At 39.3% G+C, this 17,297-nt stretch overlaps 1 long non-coding RNA gene across 1 annotated transcript; it reads left to right on the forward strand.

The window, feature by feature from the left end:
• The first annotated feature begins 16,374 nt into the window (after positions 1–16,374).
• LOC121245485 lies at positions 16,375–16,744 on the forward strand. Its single transcript, XR_005936805.1, has 2 exons — positions 16,375–16,457; positions 16,538–16,744. It is a non-coding gene; the product is annotated as an uncharacterized LOC121245485 (long non-coding RNA).
• The last annotated feature ends 553 nt before the right edge of the window (positions 16,745–17,297 follow it).

Below are 17,297 nucleotides of genomic sequence, written 5' to 3' on the forward strand. Positions count from 1 at the left end.
TAAATAGAGATTCATATTAACTCGACTTTACTTCGTTGGGTTACATGACTTATGCACCCACTAGCGTTAGGCACTTTCTCACTCCTACATTCTTTGAAAAGAATCTATTCGAGGCTCGCTGACGATACTTTCTCGACCCAGGGATTACCACTCTATTCTTAAGCACTCCAAAGTAGACAGAGGAGTTTCACTAGGACATTCCCCCACCCTAGTACTTGGGGTCGTGATAAAACTTGTAAACCCTTTTTCTTTAAAACACTTTCTCTGAAAACACTTTTCCCCAAATGCATGTGACATAAGACTTATAACATGCTTACTTACATTTGACATATGACATATGAAATGCCATGCATGAAATAACCAAGCATAACATGTTCATTTCATAGCATGATAGCATAAGTCATTTGAGATATCAAAACACATACATGGACCCATTAAAAAGGGCCTTGGCCGAAACACATAGATGCAAAACATGAAGAATCATCACTTGAACATGCTTCCAACTTCACACATATTGCTTGATATTCACAGCATAATGAAGCAAAACCTAAAATCAAGGTATTTGAGTAAGATCTGAAACTTCTAAGACATGGTATAGCTGAATCATCAAGTATCACATTGACAACAATGTTTTCCTTAGAACCGAAACATGCATAGAGCATTCTTGCCATTTTCATCTTAAACCAAACATACCGTTCATGTAATATTCATTTTCCAAGATCAGATAAGTATATTCAAACAAATAAACAAGAAATAGCAAACAAAACAAACATAATAATGAAAGAATTTACACAATCATATACAAATATTAACAAAGAGTAAGTTGAGTGTATACTTACAAAAATCTACGTAAGGAAATACTAGCAAGCTTTAAATCTGAATGTGCTTAATTAGAAAGTGCCTAGAAAAAATCCTATTTCGTGTTCTTGAGTGTGTGAGGATTTCTAGGGCATCCCTTGATCTCAAATCATTCAGCCTCTAGGGTTTTTGGGTCAAAACCCCTTCATTTCACTCATGAAGTAGAACAAGACTTGAAACAAGATGAATACACATGTGGAGATTGAAAAACATGGAGGGTATACATCCCCTACCATTTGGCTTCAAAGGTTCCTTGAAAACCCTAAAACCTTCTTACATAAGAATGGGTAGAAAGTGTGTGGGAAAATGGGTTGGCCTAAAATTCTTTAGTCTTCCTAGGTTCTTTTTGTCTCTTGATTCTTCTAGAAGGTTTCTAACATGTTTACAAATGACAAATCCTCTAGGGTAGTCATTCAAGCCACCTTTTGGTGTTTCCCTACACTTCTCTCTCCCCCTTAGCCCACTATTAAGACCAAATTCATAGTGTAACACATGCATGACACAAGGCACTAATGACTATGGTTTGGGCCATGGACCTAAAGTCATTAGGCCTGGGTTTCTAAATAGGGCAAAAAATTACAAGGCAATCTAGGGTCTCTCTCCTCTTGAGCTCAAGTCACTAAATCAAAGACTCTAAGGCCTTCCGAAGTAAGGCTCTCAAAATGCCATGGCAACCAAGAATGAATTCTATGGGCCATGTTTAGACAAACTCGGGTCATCACATCCTTCCCTCAGAAAAAGATTTCATCCTCGAAATCTGCACTGCAACCATCAATCAAAACATTCGAAAGAAGAAATATCGGGCTACTACATCTTCCATAAGCGGTCGTAGACTTCTCAGATGATGTTGAGGATGAGGGCACTTCATCTGTCTCTTCTGTCATTCAATCCTGTGAAAAGTAGAATATTGCTTCCATGTCATAATCAAAATACATATTGACTTGCATCTCATTCAACCTATGCTCTATCTCGAGCTTCGTGTCCTCGATTGGATGACCTTCTTCATGGAAGTGAATACGATCTATAGACATGTCCGAGGTCTCACAAGGTATAAACCTACTTGCACATTTTTCCGCTGCGCGACTCGATTCTGCCTCTGGATCAAAATTGTGCAGCTACACCACGGTTGCTGCTCCTCATGTGGTAATGCTCGTTGAAAATGAAGCCTTCTTCGAGAATCCTCATCCATCACCTGAGTGCGATGATGCTCAAACATCTTCATCTGTCTTGATTGTTTTGCTATCACCTGTTGCCTTCTTCTGAGGTGATCTTTGATACGACATTCTCTTCATTCTCTCAATTGTGCCATTGAAGAAACAAACATACGTGGGGTTCTTCTAGATCGTGCCATCCTCTGTTCCAAGGGTTTGGTAGGTGTGCACAAGGTTACCACGCTTAAACTAACAAACAGATTTCACATAGAAAAAAACATTCACGTATACATATATGTATATATATATCAAACAATTCATGCATACATCAAGAGTTCTAAGAAACAAACAAATCAGAGTATTCACCTCTCATTGTATCCTCCCGTTCCCAAATTGCTTCTTCAAATTCTAGGTTATTCTAGAGTACTTTCACTAGAGGTATCTTCCGATTCCTTAACTCTTGTTCCTTGCGGTCCACGATCTTGCTCTAGCCATTCTTTATTAGACAAGTTGGGTTGAATCCAAATCTTGCCGGCATCCATTACCACTGGCTGTCTTTCTCCACAACTCTTCTTCAAGGTTGACACATGGAACACATTATGTATTCCCTGCATCTCTACTAGCAAATCCAATCTGTAAGCTACTGGACCGACTCTTTTGATTACCTCATAGGGTCCTATGTATCGGCAACTCAACTTTCCCATTTTACCGAAACGTACGACTCCTTTCATGGGTGATACCTTGAGGTATACCCAATCTCCTACTACAAACTCTAGACTCCTTCGTCAGTTATCGGCATAGCTCTTCTGCCTGTTCTAGGCTGCTTTCATTCTTTCTTGAATCATGGTTACTTGTCTCTGAACTTCTTGTAAATACTCGGGTCCTAGCATTTTCCGTTCTCCCACTTCATCCCAATAGAACGGGGATCTGCATTTTCTTCCATATAAAGCCTCATAGGGTGCCATCTAAATAGTAGCCTGAAAACTATTATTGTAGGCAAATTCCACCAAAGCTAGGTGACTTTCCTAATCACCACTTAGCTCCATAACGCATGCTTGCAACATGTCTTCCAAAGTCTGGATTGTATGTTCCGTTTGCCCATCCGTGTGAGGGGTGATATGCGCTACTAAAATTCATATGAGTGCCTAACATCTTTTGCAAGCTCTGCCAAATTTGTGAAGTAAAACGGGTATCTAGGTCCGATACTATGGTTTTAGGTACTCCATGCAATTGGACAATTTCCTTAACATCAACTCGAGAGAGTTTTTCCATAGAATCCGTGTTAGCCATGGGTAAAAAATGTGCACTCTTAGTCAATCGATCGACTATAATCCATATCGAATTCTTTCCTGATGACGTCCTTGGCAGACCTATTACAAAGTCCATTGACACATCTTCCCATTTCCACTCTGGGATAGGCAATGACTGTAGTTCACCTGCTGGTCTCTGATGTTCAGTTTTTACCAATTGGTAAATGGAGCATTTTGCCACAAACGCTGCCACTTCCTTCTTAATTTCGTCCCACCAGAATTGGCCTTTCAAATCTTGATACATCTTTGTACTGCCAGAGTGCGCTGTGTAAGGGGTGTAATAAGCCTCCCTTAGTATCTTTTCCTTCAGCTCAACGATGTTAGGAATCACTTGCCTCTCCTAATAAAAGAGCATCTCATTCCTTCCAATAGAGAAATGTTGTGGTCCTTCTGATTTCATAATCTTCTGTTGAAACTTCTCCAGTTTCTCATCCTTACATTGACCTTCCAGGATTTCTTCTTCAGTCACGGATATAAACTCTTGTACTACTGCAAAAATGGCATCTCACGACAGATCTCCAATCATCAGATTCCTCAATCTTGCTACGACAGATGGCAAGTCTATCTAAGCTTTGCGGCTAAGTGTGGCAGCTACAATGTTAGCCTTGCCGGGGTGATATTTAATCTCACACTAATAATCACTAATGGTTTCCACTCATCTCGGTTGCCTCATATTCAGATTTTTTTGACTGAACATGTAACGCCCGTCCTTGTGGTGGGACTTTTATAAAATAATTTTAAAAAAGGACGACGAGAATTACTGTTTGTTTTAAAACTTTTTACTTCCATACCCAAGTTGCAAGATTCTACGTTATAAAACAAAATGTGTTTTGAGAATAAAAGAGGTTTACAGTGGAAAACATCAAATCTTAAAATAAAAAGGCCTTTCATATAATTAAAACTCTTATGCCTAGACTTTCGTGCTCTTCCCCTTGGCCCGTGTCCGTTTTGATGCATTTTTTTCATTTAGTTCCTATGGGGGGGCACATATAAAAACTAAAATGAGTTGAATACTTAGTAAGCATTACTTCATACAGTTAAAATACATTAACAAAGGTTTTCACTCATGCATTCATCACTCCATACATACTATACGTACATGAGACATGCATTCCTTTTGAAAACATCACTAGGCGGTGTTTTTTTTTAAAAAGGAGTTTTCTTTTCGTAAAATGTTTCTCCTATCAGTACCTTCATTTCTCAAATAGTTCGATTCATTCATACATTCTTTCTTATCACTTTCTTTGGCCGGTATAGACTGTTATACCCCGTGTGTTGGGGTTAGCAGTCTTCATTTGGACCTGGATTCTGCCTGTTGCCACGGGTTGGGATTCCCTTTCAATTAGGGGGCAACACTAGGTGCACCGCTAGTACTACTTACTCGGCATTGCAATCTCCCCAGTCCAGTCCTTTGGTACCATTTTCATTCATATGGCCGTTACGTATTTTTATACATTGAAACATTCAGTCATTTTCTTTCAGTTCAGTCCTTTCAGTCATTTCCTTTTTAGTCATTTTCATTTAACAGTTCATTCATGGAAAAATGTCATTTAAAAGTATGAGCTTAAATATCTTCTTTCATGGCATTCATAAAGCATCAATTCATTGGGACATTTTAACATTAGTTCATATGGACATTTAAAACACTTTATTCGCGTCATTTAAAGCATTGCTTAAAACACAAGGCATAAGCCTGATATCTCATTTCATGAAAATACATACAATAAATACTGCATATAGTCATCCATCCACATGCATACAATTAATACTTTGGTTGGATAAAAAGGGGTTGCCAAGAAGGGCCATACATACGTATACCTTTAAACACTAGCGTGCTTTTCATAAAATATCATTTCATGAAACATCGTAATGAGAAACATTTCATATCATTTTAGAAAATTTTAGAAGAGTATGGACATAATACTTACCTGGACTCCATGCCATACTCATTTCATGCAGTCCATTCATGTGAATGTCAAATGGCAACCTACATGCATACACATAACCTTGGGATTATTCTCTATCTAGAGCATATGCAACTGATTGAGTTGAGTTATTGCATATTTTATACATTTGGAACCAATATATTTTATTTATTTCATTACATTATTATTGGTTTTAGATGAAAAAATGGTTAAGATGAATAAATCCGAGTTGTGATTTAAATTGGTTAATAGCATGATTTATGCTTAATTTTATAACTTGTGATTTAATTGGATAATGTTCATTCACATGCACAATATATTTTTGAGATTCAATTATTCTTTTGTTTTTTTATTTCTAATTTCTATTATTTTTATAGGTCAAGAAATGAAAAGTTTGAGAAAAGTCAAGGTACCAAAAGGTCAAGAAATGAAAAGCTTGAGAAAAGTCAAGTTTATAGAATGGACACACTTTAGTATTTTAACCATAACTTTCCGTTAAAATATCGGATTGATACGATTCTTGATGTGTTGGAAAGCTATCTTAAAGGGATACAAAGTTGTCTCAATAAGGATTTCCAAATTCAAAATCTTGGATCGAGTACGTGGCTGCCAATTTGAGTCCTAAAATTTAAGCGATTTTATATGCGGGAATATGAAGACATTAGGGTTTCTTTCCTACCCTATTTAAGCATATCATTAGTATGAAATTGAGGACTTTTTGTAGAGCAACGCCGCACATTTGAAGAACTCTTCCAGGGTCCAATTGCCACTCCAGCCGCCTCCTCGCTTGCCTACCACCTCCATCTCCATTCATTTGGCTTGCTCTTTTCACTCTCTACTATTTATTTAATTTTAGTTTAAAGTTGATGGAGTAATTTTGAGATTTTTGGCTTAGAGTTTTGGGCATTTTATTTGCTGTTTATTTACTTCGTGTTATTTATTTTTCTCGCTTCTTTAAGCTTTCATTTAACAGTGATTACAATTGCTATGGATTACTTTTGAGAATTTGTGATTTGAATACAAGGATGAACCTTAGAATCTTGATTTTGGGGCTTTTCAATTTTCAGTTCGTATTTTGTCAATTACTTTCTAATCTAGTTAAATTCTTAACGTAGTTTTATTAATCTCTTAGTTCCATTGCATATTAGATTGATTAAAGTTTAATTAGGACTTAAATAATTTCAATTTTATTGTTTAATTTTCAGATTAATTAAGATTGTTTAGTTTAGTTGATTCTTTGATTGTTAATTTCAATTTGTTAGTCCTTTACATTTCATTTCGACACTCAAAAATCTAAAAATATGAATATAGTCCATGACTAGTGCCCTTTTCATTCTTGTTGCACTCTTCCATCCATTGTACATACCATCATTTTTATTTTTTCTTTGTGAATATTTTCACCATTTTAAACGAGTTTGATTTTAGGTAACTTTCCCTGAGGAGACGATCTAGGAATTTATTCCTAATTATTACGCGATACCCTCTTGCACTTGGGATAGCCTTTGTGCTACTCATTTTTGAGTGAGTCAGCAACCAAACTAGAAGTAGAACTACACTTCACTTGGAAACACTCTTTCTATCCCGTGCTCTTACGTGTCCCTTACTATGCTAAAACATTCAGGATCTACTTACCGTTACTACCTCTTCCAAACTCAAGGTCTTACCTTGAGTGCTCATCCACTAAAGTAAACCTCCATGATTCACCTTAGGGTTAAGACACCAAGACCTTGTCTTATTCTTCCTATTGACCACATTCCGACCCATGATTCCGACCGACGAAGTCACGCATCCCAATTTTAGACAATACACCTGTCACTACCTTCAAGCATCTTAGCTCACACTAAATCCTCATTCCCATCTATACACGCCACACGACTCTAAGCTAACTCTGAGGCTTAAGCACCGTGTAACCATGCTTATGACAAATTACCCATTACATATGGTGAATCCATTCGACACATGTGTCTAACCAGATTACACATGTACCCTACCCCTTATCACCTAAGATCAACATGTAACACGTTGATCACCTGCATGTATAAACAAGCCCATACTCCGATACCAACCTTCTCTTAGCCCGACTAGCATGACTCTTCATGCTACCCATCCCTCTTGACAGTTCATCCCAACACTTAACACGACAAGACTCCATTCATAACTACACCTTACATCATGTCATAGCTCGAGACTACTCCCAAGCTACACCGTGACCTTGTCATGTCACCTGACATCCCGCTACATCACTCTTACTCTAACTCTTCACTTATCACAAGCACGACTTGTTGCTTAACCATGTCACTTCGTGACATTCCCCCATCATGCTTCTGCTGCACCACTCTTGTTCTGTCACTTCACACATACTCCCAGCCGTAAGTCACTACACAGTGACACCTATTACCTCAGACTACAGGCCACATCACAGCTACTTTGGGACACTGTTCCATAGTTCCCGACACTACTCATCACGCTCTACGCTCATCAACTACGCAACCATTCTTATCTTCGTGACACGCCACACGATGTATCGCTTCACCACATGGAGTACACTCCACGTGTACTCCCTTCATACACGCTACGCCACATCACTACTACGACATACACGCCATATGGTGCATCACTCCACCACATGGAGTAAACTCCACTTCAAACACTACACTACATCACTACTACTACACACACTTCACACCACATTCCACAACAATTCACAGCACACTACACAGATACACCCAACACTTCACCACACAACGAACTCCACAATTACTAACAGCACAATCCACAACCTAACCAACCAATTAACATATAACATAAATAATGAGAGGGTTATACCATTGTTGGGGTTAACCCGTGCATTGCTCGCTGTTCAGCATGGCCAGTGGCGTCGGAAGCCACTAGCTTGGGTGGTAGTGGTCACTACCATGACCTTATAACTGGACTTTCTCGGGGACCAGATCTAGGATTCTAGTGGATAGATCTGGGCTACGCGAGGGTGGCCGACATGGTGGGAAGTCCATAGGTGGCGGCTAAAGCTGTGTATAGTGGCTGTTTGGGTCATTAAAGATGGCTACAGGTGTGGATCTATGTGTAGGAGGGTTGGGTCATGGTCCTAGGGTGGTGGTGCCTAGGTGGCACACGTCGGAGACACGGAGGCTCGTGCAGGATTTTAGGTTGTGGGTTTCAACAAGGGAATTTGGAGGGAGAGCTTGGCTGGTCATTGGTTGGCCATGGAGGAGTTTAGGAGGTGCGGTGGACCTAGTGGTGGAAATGAGGTGGTGCCACGGTGGCTAGAGGTGGCAGATCTGGGTCGTGCATGAAAGAGAGCTCGTGAGAGAGCGTGGGAGAGCTAGGTGGCTTGGCTGGGCATGGGGATGGCTAGGGGGGTCGCCGGTGAGGGAGGAGGCTTCTGGTAGTGGTGCAGTGGTCGTGGGAGGCAAAGCTCGGCCATGGGTATGGTGAACCCGTGCACGTGGAGGCTGAGTGCATGCGGTCTAGGGAGGAGTTAAGGCGACTGTGTTTGGTAGAGGGTGGCCAGGGAAGACTCGTGGTGGTGCTTAGTTGTGACCTTGGCTGATGGCAAAGGCGTTAGGAGGGAGAGAAATGGGTGAACCCATTTCGGTTGGGCTACCGCAGGAGGAGAGAGAGAGCTACGCCTGGGGAGCTCGGTGGTGGCCGGCTTGGTCGCTGACGTGAAGGGATGTCGCCAGTAGTGGCGAAGAGGCTGGGCGGCGCATGGTGGTGCCGGGCTGAGCTGAAGGAAAGGATTGAGTGAGAGGGAGAGGGGACGTGCGGCATAAGCTAAAGGGAGAGGAGAGAGAGATTGGGAAAGGGAAAGTGAGGGAGAAAGGCTAGGGGCTTGGGTATTTAATCAATGCCCTTCATTTTGGGGTCTTCAAAACGATCCAACTGTGGGTTTTAAATACTAATTTGAAAATGAGTAAACATTAACTTAATTAAAAGCACTGAGATGAATTAAGATAGATTATTGTTTAAACTAAACTTTAGTTTATAAAATAATATTCCTTCATCATTAATAAAATGATGAAGTCTTATTTAATATCTTTAAAAGAATAAAACCATCTAATTAATTAGTGTTTTCAACATAATTTAAATCTCATAATATTTTAAATAATTGAAATCCTTTAGATAAAATGATTTTCTACAATTATAATATTTTTGGAGCTCTTCAAAAATATTATAATTGTCTTACTTAAAAATCAGGCTTAGTCAAATAACACTGGGAACATCCCATTTAAAATATTCGTGGCTTTAAAACATTGAGCTAGCTTTAGAAATCACATAATATCTTTAAAAATACGTCATCGAGATTTGGTATGCATAACGAGACTCACAGTCGTTAGAGAGAAGTGTGGACTGTTACAAAATAGGTACTTCAGACTTTTGTGGTCCGTGTACACTTCTCATTTCTTTCCGTACAAATAGTGCCTCTATATCTTTAGTGCAAGAACTACCGCTGCCAACTCCAAGTTGTGGGTAGGATAATTTCGTTCATGATCCTGGAGCTGTCATGAAGCATAAGCAATGACTCTTCCTTCTTGCATTAGAACGCATCCCAAACCCATCTTAGAGGCGTCACTGTAGACCACGTAGGGCTTGTGAGGTTTTAGTAGTGCTAATATTAGGGCCGAAGTAAACCTCTTCTTCAATTCCTGAAAACTCTTCTCATATTGCTCAGTCCATACATATCTAGCATTCTTCATTGTCAGTGTCGTTAAAGGGTTAGAAAGTCTAGAAAACCCTTCTACAAACCTTCGGTAGTATCCTGCTAAATCGAGGAAACTACGTACTTCATGAGCATTAGCTGGCCTTTGCCACTCTGTTATAGCATTAATCTTGGCAAGGTCCACTGCCACTCCTTTACTGGAAACGACAGGTCCGAAAAATTTTACTTCGTGGAGCCAAAACTCACACTTACTAAGTTTGGCATATAACTAATGTTCCAGTAATATCTCTAGTACAATCTTTAAGTGCCTCTTATGCTCTTCCTCATCATAGGAGTAGATCAATATGTCATCTAAGAACACTACTACAAAACTGTCCAAGTATTGCGGGAAAATATGATTCATCAGTTCCATAAATGCTGCAGCGGCATCTGTTAATCCAAAAGGCATGACTAGGAATTCAAAGTGTCCATAGCGAGTTCAAAAAGCAGTCTTAGGGAAGTCTTGCTCCCTGATTCTAAGTTGGTGATATCCGGATCGTAGATCAATCTTCGAGAAAACCGCAACTCCTTGTAATTGATCTAACACATCGTCTATCCTTGGCAAGGGATATTTATTCTTGACAATCACCTTGTTCAATTCCCTATAATTGATACACATCCGAAGAGTCCTATCCTTCTTCTTAACAAGCAAGACCAGTGCTCCCCACAACGATGAGCTAGGTTGGATAAAACCCTTTGCTAGAAACTCATCAATTTGCACCTTAAGCTCTTTCAACTCTGCTGGGGCCATTCGATAGGGTGCCTTATGCACTAGGGTTGTGGCTGGTTCAAGTTCAATTACAAATTTTGTCTCTCGATTCGGGGGTAATCCAGGTAGTTCATCGGCAAAGACCCTAGGAAAATCCTCAGTCACAAGGATTCCTTGGATTTCTTTAGGTCCTACCTTTATGTCTATCATCATTACTAGATAAATGATGTCCCCGTTCATCAAACACTTATTAACTTGTTCAGCCGTTACCACAGACAGATCAAGCCGAACAGTCTCACCCATATAACAGATCTTTTATCATGTAGGTAGATTGAATACCACTTCCCCCTTCGACAATCTATTTGGGCATAATGCCTAGACAACCAGTCCATTCCAAGGATTAGGTCAAATTCCATCAAATGGAAGACAATCAAATCCGCGGTCAAAACTAAGTTTGGGATTTCCAATGGGCAATTCTTAACTACACTTGTGCAACCAATTACTTTCCCGTCTGGAATAGCTACTAAAACTTTTTGAGACATTGGCTCAGCCTCGAGCTCACATTGTCGTACGAATCTACTAGAGATAAAAGACCTTGATGCTCCGGAATCAAACAAAGCACACACCACGTAGTGCTTCAATCTAACTTTACCTAAAGAGGTATCTATAATTACTCAAGATTCCCAAACTCAAACTATTTATGAATTATGGCAAAGTTGAAAATGTTACCAGTAATCATTTCCACATCTAGGTCTACCTTTCCTGGGGTAATGGCATAAACTTTGGCTTTCACTGCAGTCTTGGGTTTAGCTCTTGGCGTTGATGCTCCTCCAGGCGTAATCTGCGGACAATCCAGGATCATATGGCCAGTTTGACCACATCTGAAACATGCTCTCGTGGCCCTACAACACTCTCCACTATGCCTCTTCCCACATTAGCAACAAGGTGGTGGAGTGACGGGTGCTGCCTTCCCCACTATCACGCACTTTCCCTTGCTCGAAGTTACAGGGGCCTTTCGTTTCCCTGTACTACCTCCTGGCGAGTAAGGAAATCCTCTTTTCCTATTCGCTTGAGCTTGTGCAATTAGTCGTCGTTGCTCTGTCTCTGCTATCAAAGCTACATTGATCATTTCTTGGAAATTTCCTATTTGTAGGCATGCTACTTGGTTTTGGATACGAGGTTGCAAACCGTCCTGGAACTTCCTTGCCTGCATCCTCTCGGTACTAATCAGATGGGGTGCGAACCTCCCCATTTCCATAAAACGAGCAGTGTACTGATCGACCATCATATTCCCTTGGGTCAAACTTGCAAACTCCAAAGCTTTTTGCTACTTAGCTGTTTCTGGAAAGAAACGATTATCAAACTCTATCTTAAATCGATCTAAGTGAGTGTAGTCAGATTTCCCAATTCTTGGGCCAAAAGTTGTTGTTCAGTGTGCCACCAGATCCCAGCTTCTCCTTGAAGCATGTGACCCATGTACTAGATCTTTTGCTCTTCCGAGCATCCGCTAATTTCGAAGGTTCTTTCTAGATCCATAAGCCACTTGTTAGCCTTTAAAGGTTCTTCCACGAAATTCGGGTATCTATACACCATGAACTTCTTGTAAGTACATCCTTGTTCCCTTCTGGGCGGTACTTGCCTAGCGTTCTATCCTTGTTCCATCTGAGTTCGTACCACCTCAGTCATCTGGTGAATGGCTTCTGCTATAGCTTGTCCCCCTTCCAGTGGAGGATTCCCAGGGTCTCCTGATCCCCACCTCTCGGAGATGTAGTCTCGCGCTAGTTTCGAACCGTGATTTCCTTCTTCTGAAAATACACAAAACCAATGTGGGTCAGTCCCTTCCTTAGAGAAGGACAACCTTTCCTCTCTGGAAATTGCGATCTTACGGGCATATCTTCTTCTTCCTCTAGATCCAAGCCTACAACTACAGATCTCAAACCTAGTTAAAGGTACCATGCATTCCTACGACAATGTGTGGGTTTACCCAGAGATGTAATTGCTCTGATACCATTCTCTATGGCACCCCCAGCTCCTGCTTGGGATTGGAGGATGACTGAAATGCTAGGACATGTTACACAAGGCTACACATCCCTCGTACATGACAGATAATATGCTATGCACCTAAGTACACTAGTAGTATACAATAACGTTGCAGCGGAAAAATAGTAAAGGTCGGATACTCTAAGCAATGCGATAAGCAATTGCAAAACACATGGCACCGTACTAACATCATATCCCAACATTGTCCAAAAGCAAAAACATGTATCATAAGGATATATCATACCAAAAACATAGAGTATCGTTTAAATCTCCCAAAACACGGGACCTCCTCAAAATATAGTTCCATAAAATTAGGGAAGAAAAAGACCGAATACTCGGCCCGACCGAATTATCCAACCCGACCCGAATTATCCGACCCATTTGTGTTTTGAAATGGAAACAGAATACCTGTTACTAGATTCTTTTTTAAACGGGTAATACCCGTTTACCCGATTTCGTCTAAAACACACGAATCACGTTTGAGACTCAACCCTCCTCTCCTTTCTCCCGCTCGACACACTCTCCCTCGCAGCCTCACTCTTTCCATCGCAGCTCACTCTCTCCATTGCAGCTCACTCTCACAGCCCTCACTCTCTCCATCGCAACTCAGAATCAAGGTTAGTGGGTTTGTCGTTTGGTTTATAGGTGTTTGGATGGTTGGAAAACAGATTCTTGCTCCCTTGCATGACATTAGTTTGTGAGTTTGTTAGTCGTGGGTTTATGGGTGTTTGGATGGTTGGAAAACAGATCTTGCTCCCTTGCATGAGATTAGTTTGTGAGTTTGTTAGTCGTGGATTTATGGGTGTTTTGAGTATTTTCTTATGAAGAAGTCGACTATACTGAATATTTTGGGTTCATGGGTGTTTTGAGTTTATGTGTGTTTTTTTTTACCATCCCGGTCTCAAGAAACTTGAGTGTGGGTGGTGGGCTGCCTTGAGATAAAACCCAGAAACATATACCCCAAAAGGAGATGAGATGTACTCTGACCAAAACTGAGGGACTAATGAATGATTGATACACTTGTATATGATGATTTGAAGGCAACTTCGGTGCCAGTATCGGGAAGATAATATCTTCTTTGCCATCCTATAAAATATTTATAGAGCACTTGATTTTTTCAATGTTACCAGTAAGTTGAGAAACTTCATGACTTGCAATAGCAGATAACACCCCCCGTGAAGAAAGCAATAACAACAAACCCAAAATGTTCTTCTGAAAAGGGAGGTAATGTGATAAAAGGTATAGTGAAAGTGAGTTGTTGAGGAATAATAATAAAGTCATGACTACGACTTTTCAGGGGTATATAGTTGAGTTGTTTAGAAAGTGAGTTGTTGAGGCAACAAGAATATCTACCGAAAAGGTCCAAACCATCAATATCTTATATATATATATATATATATCATATCCAAATGAGCATCACGTATATATCTTTTATATCCAAATATTTTTCAGGGGTGTGATTATGTATATACCTTACCGATCATGCAGCATGATTCATGCTCTCAACTTTATTCTTAGCCCCTGACTTTATATTGTGGCCGTGTGGGATATACATAATATATAGCTACATAGTCATGACCCAGTTAGCTGAGACTAATTTCTGCACTGAACATTGATAGGCTATTTCTGATCATTCCATTAATCTTACTCTTTTTTTTTTTTTTTTTTTTTTTATACTGCAATTGAACTATATGGAACATAGTGTTGCTATGCCTTCATCTGGGTCTGAATCAATGCCCAATGTGATTCATTTGGATAGTACTCTGCCTCCAACTTTGGATAGTTCTCTCCCAACAACTAGTCCTCAAGTTCGCCCTCCTATCACAAGAAAACAGGGAAGATTAGATGTATAGCAACACTTTACGAGGATTGAGAATGTCGAGGATCCAAATGAGCCCAAAGCTAAGGTTTTGTTATGTCATCCTAAAAAACAAGGTACTTCATCTTTGAAGTACCATCATCAGACATGTAAAGTCTTTAATTCTAGTGGAGTTGGAAGGGATAACCCCCAATAAAAAATGACCGGGACTAGGAAGACGGGGGTGGATGGTACAACTAGCAGTCCTAGTATTGGACTTGCCAAGTACAATGAACAGAAAATACGATCGGCGGTAGCTAAAATGATAATCATGGATGAGCTCCCATTCAGATTTGTAGAAAAACAAGGTTTTAAAGACTTTATGACCATAGTTGAGCCTAGATTTCCAATCCTCTCTCGCATTACTATTATGCAAGATTGTATGAACATGTACATGTTAGAAAAAGATAAGTTGAAGAACATGTTCATGGCATCTAATTATAAGATTTGCATCACTACTGACATGTGGAAATGAATTCAAAATCTTAACTATATTTGCATAACAACCCATTTTATTGATGATGATTGGATCTTGCATAAGAAGATTATAGATTTTAAGAAAGTTCCTGATCACAAAGGAATAACAATAGGAAAAGCGATTGAGTCATCTGTACTTGGATGGGGCATAAAGAAGATATTTACGATCACAGTCGACAATGCATCCTCTAATACTACGGCCATCGATTATTTGAGACAAATTGCCAAACTTAGAGATTGTATGGTATTAGAGAATGAACTTATGCATATAAGATGTTGTGCACATAGTTTGAATCTCATTGTCCAGGATGGATTGAAAGAAGTTGATAAATCAATTATCAAGATTTGAAATGCAGTTAAATATGTGAAGTGTTCCCCTGCAAGACTTAATAAGTTCAGGTCATGTGCAGAGAAGCAAAATATTTTGGGTGGTGGGCTTCTTTGTCTTGATGTTCCAACTAGGTAAAACTCAACATATCTAATGTTGAGTGTGGCATTTGAGGTGATGCAAGATGAAGACAACGAGTTTGGCCCATATTTATGTGAGGTTGGACAAGGAATACCAACTTTACATGATTGGGAAACTATCAAGGTTTTTGTACACTTTTTGAAGCTTTTTTATGTTACGACTTTGCGGGTTTCAGTCTCAGTTTATGCAACTTCAAATTTGTTCATTAGAGAAATATTCACAATCTATAATCATTTGAACAAATTTTCTATGAGTGAGAGTAATATGCTGAAAACCATGTTGGAGAGGATGTTGTTGAAATATGACAAGTATTGGGGGGATTTTGAGAAATTGAACAAAATGTTGTTTATTGCATCTATGCTTAATCCGCGCTTCAAGTTGGAAGTTTTGGAATTTTGTTTTAGAAATTTTCTTGGGAATGAGTGAGCGTTTGAACTTGTTGATTGGTTAATTAGGATGATTGAGTGGATGTATAAGCAATATTCAAAATCCAGTGTAGGTTCACGTAGGGGCCAATCAAGTGTTGGTGAGACCCAAAGTAACACTTCTTATAATAATGTGGATGATATATTAAGTATGTTTGAACAATATCAAGCATCAAAGGGTGTGGTAGAGTCTAAATTAGAATTGGATAAGTATTTCATGGAAAGTGTTGAAGGATCGACACCCAACTTTGATATTCTACTATGGTGGAAGGTGAACTCAATCAGATATCCGATCCTTGCCAATATGGCTCGAGATGTGTTAGTTATTCCCATATCTACTGTTGCTTCTGAGTCGGCATTTAGCATTGAAGGTCGTGTCTTAGATTCATTTCGCAGCGCATTGGCCCCAACAATAGTTGAATCTCTTATCTGCACACAAAATTGGTTAATGGCTCCCTGCATTAATTATGACTCCCAAGATGTAATGGAAGATGCTGAAAGCTACAAGTTAGAAACCGGTAAGATTCACATTTGAAAATTATTTTCATATATTATTTTCAATTAATTATATATTTAACATAATTTTTTTTTCATGTAGAGATAACTTTGAAGAATATTTTAAATGAGGTCGATTGAAGATTACTTGAAGTACTTTTGCTTGTTGATTGGTTAATCCAAGAGTAAGACCATTTTTGCTTGTTGATTGGTTAAGTCATTGATTTCTAATGTAACTGCTGTATTGCTTGAAGTACATCTGCTATATCAATATGTAATTGAATAGTCACACCTTTAATTTTGATTGTTATTCCTGTTTTATCCCTTGCCCAAGTTACTCTTGAAGTTTATCTTTAATTAAAAAAATGTCAACTAGAGTACTTGGCATCACTCTCATGACTCTCATTGATTAGACAATTTAATTTGAGATTCCATAAGGTCAAACTCCAATTGAACAACAGAAACACAGTTGAATCATTTGAACTTGTATTTCAGTCAGGGAGTTGTTTAGTACTACAACTATTATTCATTGTTATTGCTTTGAGTTCAACACTTATTGCAGAGAGAAAATAGCATTAATATACAGTCAGAATGCCATAAATGATTCTAATTAGTCATTATGAATTTATGAGTGTAGTTTGGCATAAATCAATTGTTTATTGTTCTGACAAGTTCTATTAGTAGAAGAAGATGGTGTCCAAAGTAGAAGAAGCCATGAAAGGGAAGCAGCAGCCGCAGCCTCCTCCAAAGCAGCAGTTGCTGAAGCAAATAATGCAGTGTAACAAAGGAAAATCAAGCAAGTTCATGAGAAGCAGCTCCAATCTTGAAGAGGATGGCGCCTCCTAGGCCATTCTCCTACTTAC

The sequence above is a fragment of the Juglans microcarpa x Juglans regia genome, chromosome 1S, assembly GCF_004785595.1.
Source record: "Juglans microcarpa x Juglans regia isolate MS1-56 chromosome 1S, Jm3101_v1.0, whole genome shotgun sequence".
NCBI lineage: Eukaryota > Viridiplantae > Streptophyta > Magnoliopsida > Fagales > Juglandaceae > Juglans > Juglans microcarpa x Juglans regia.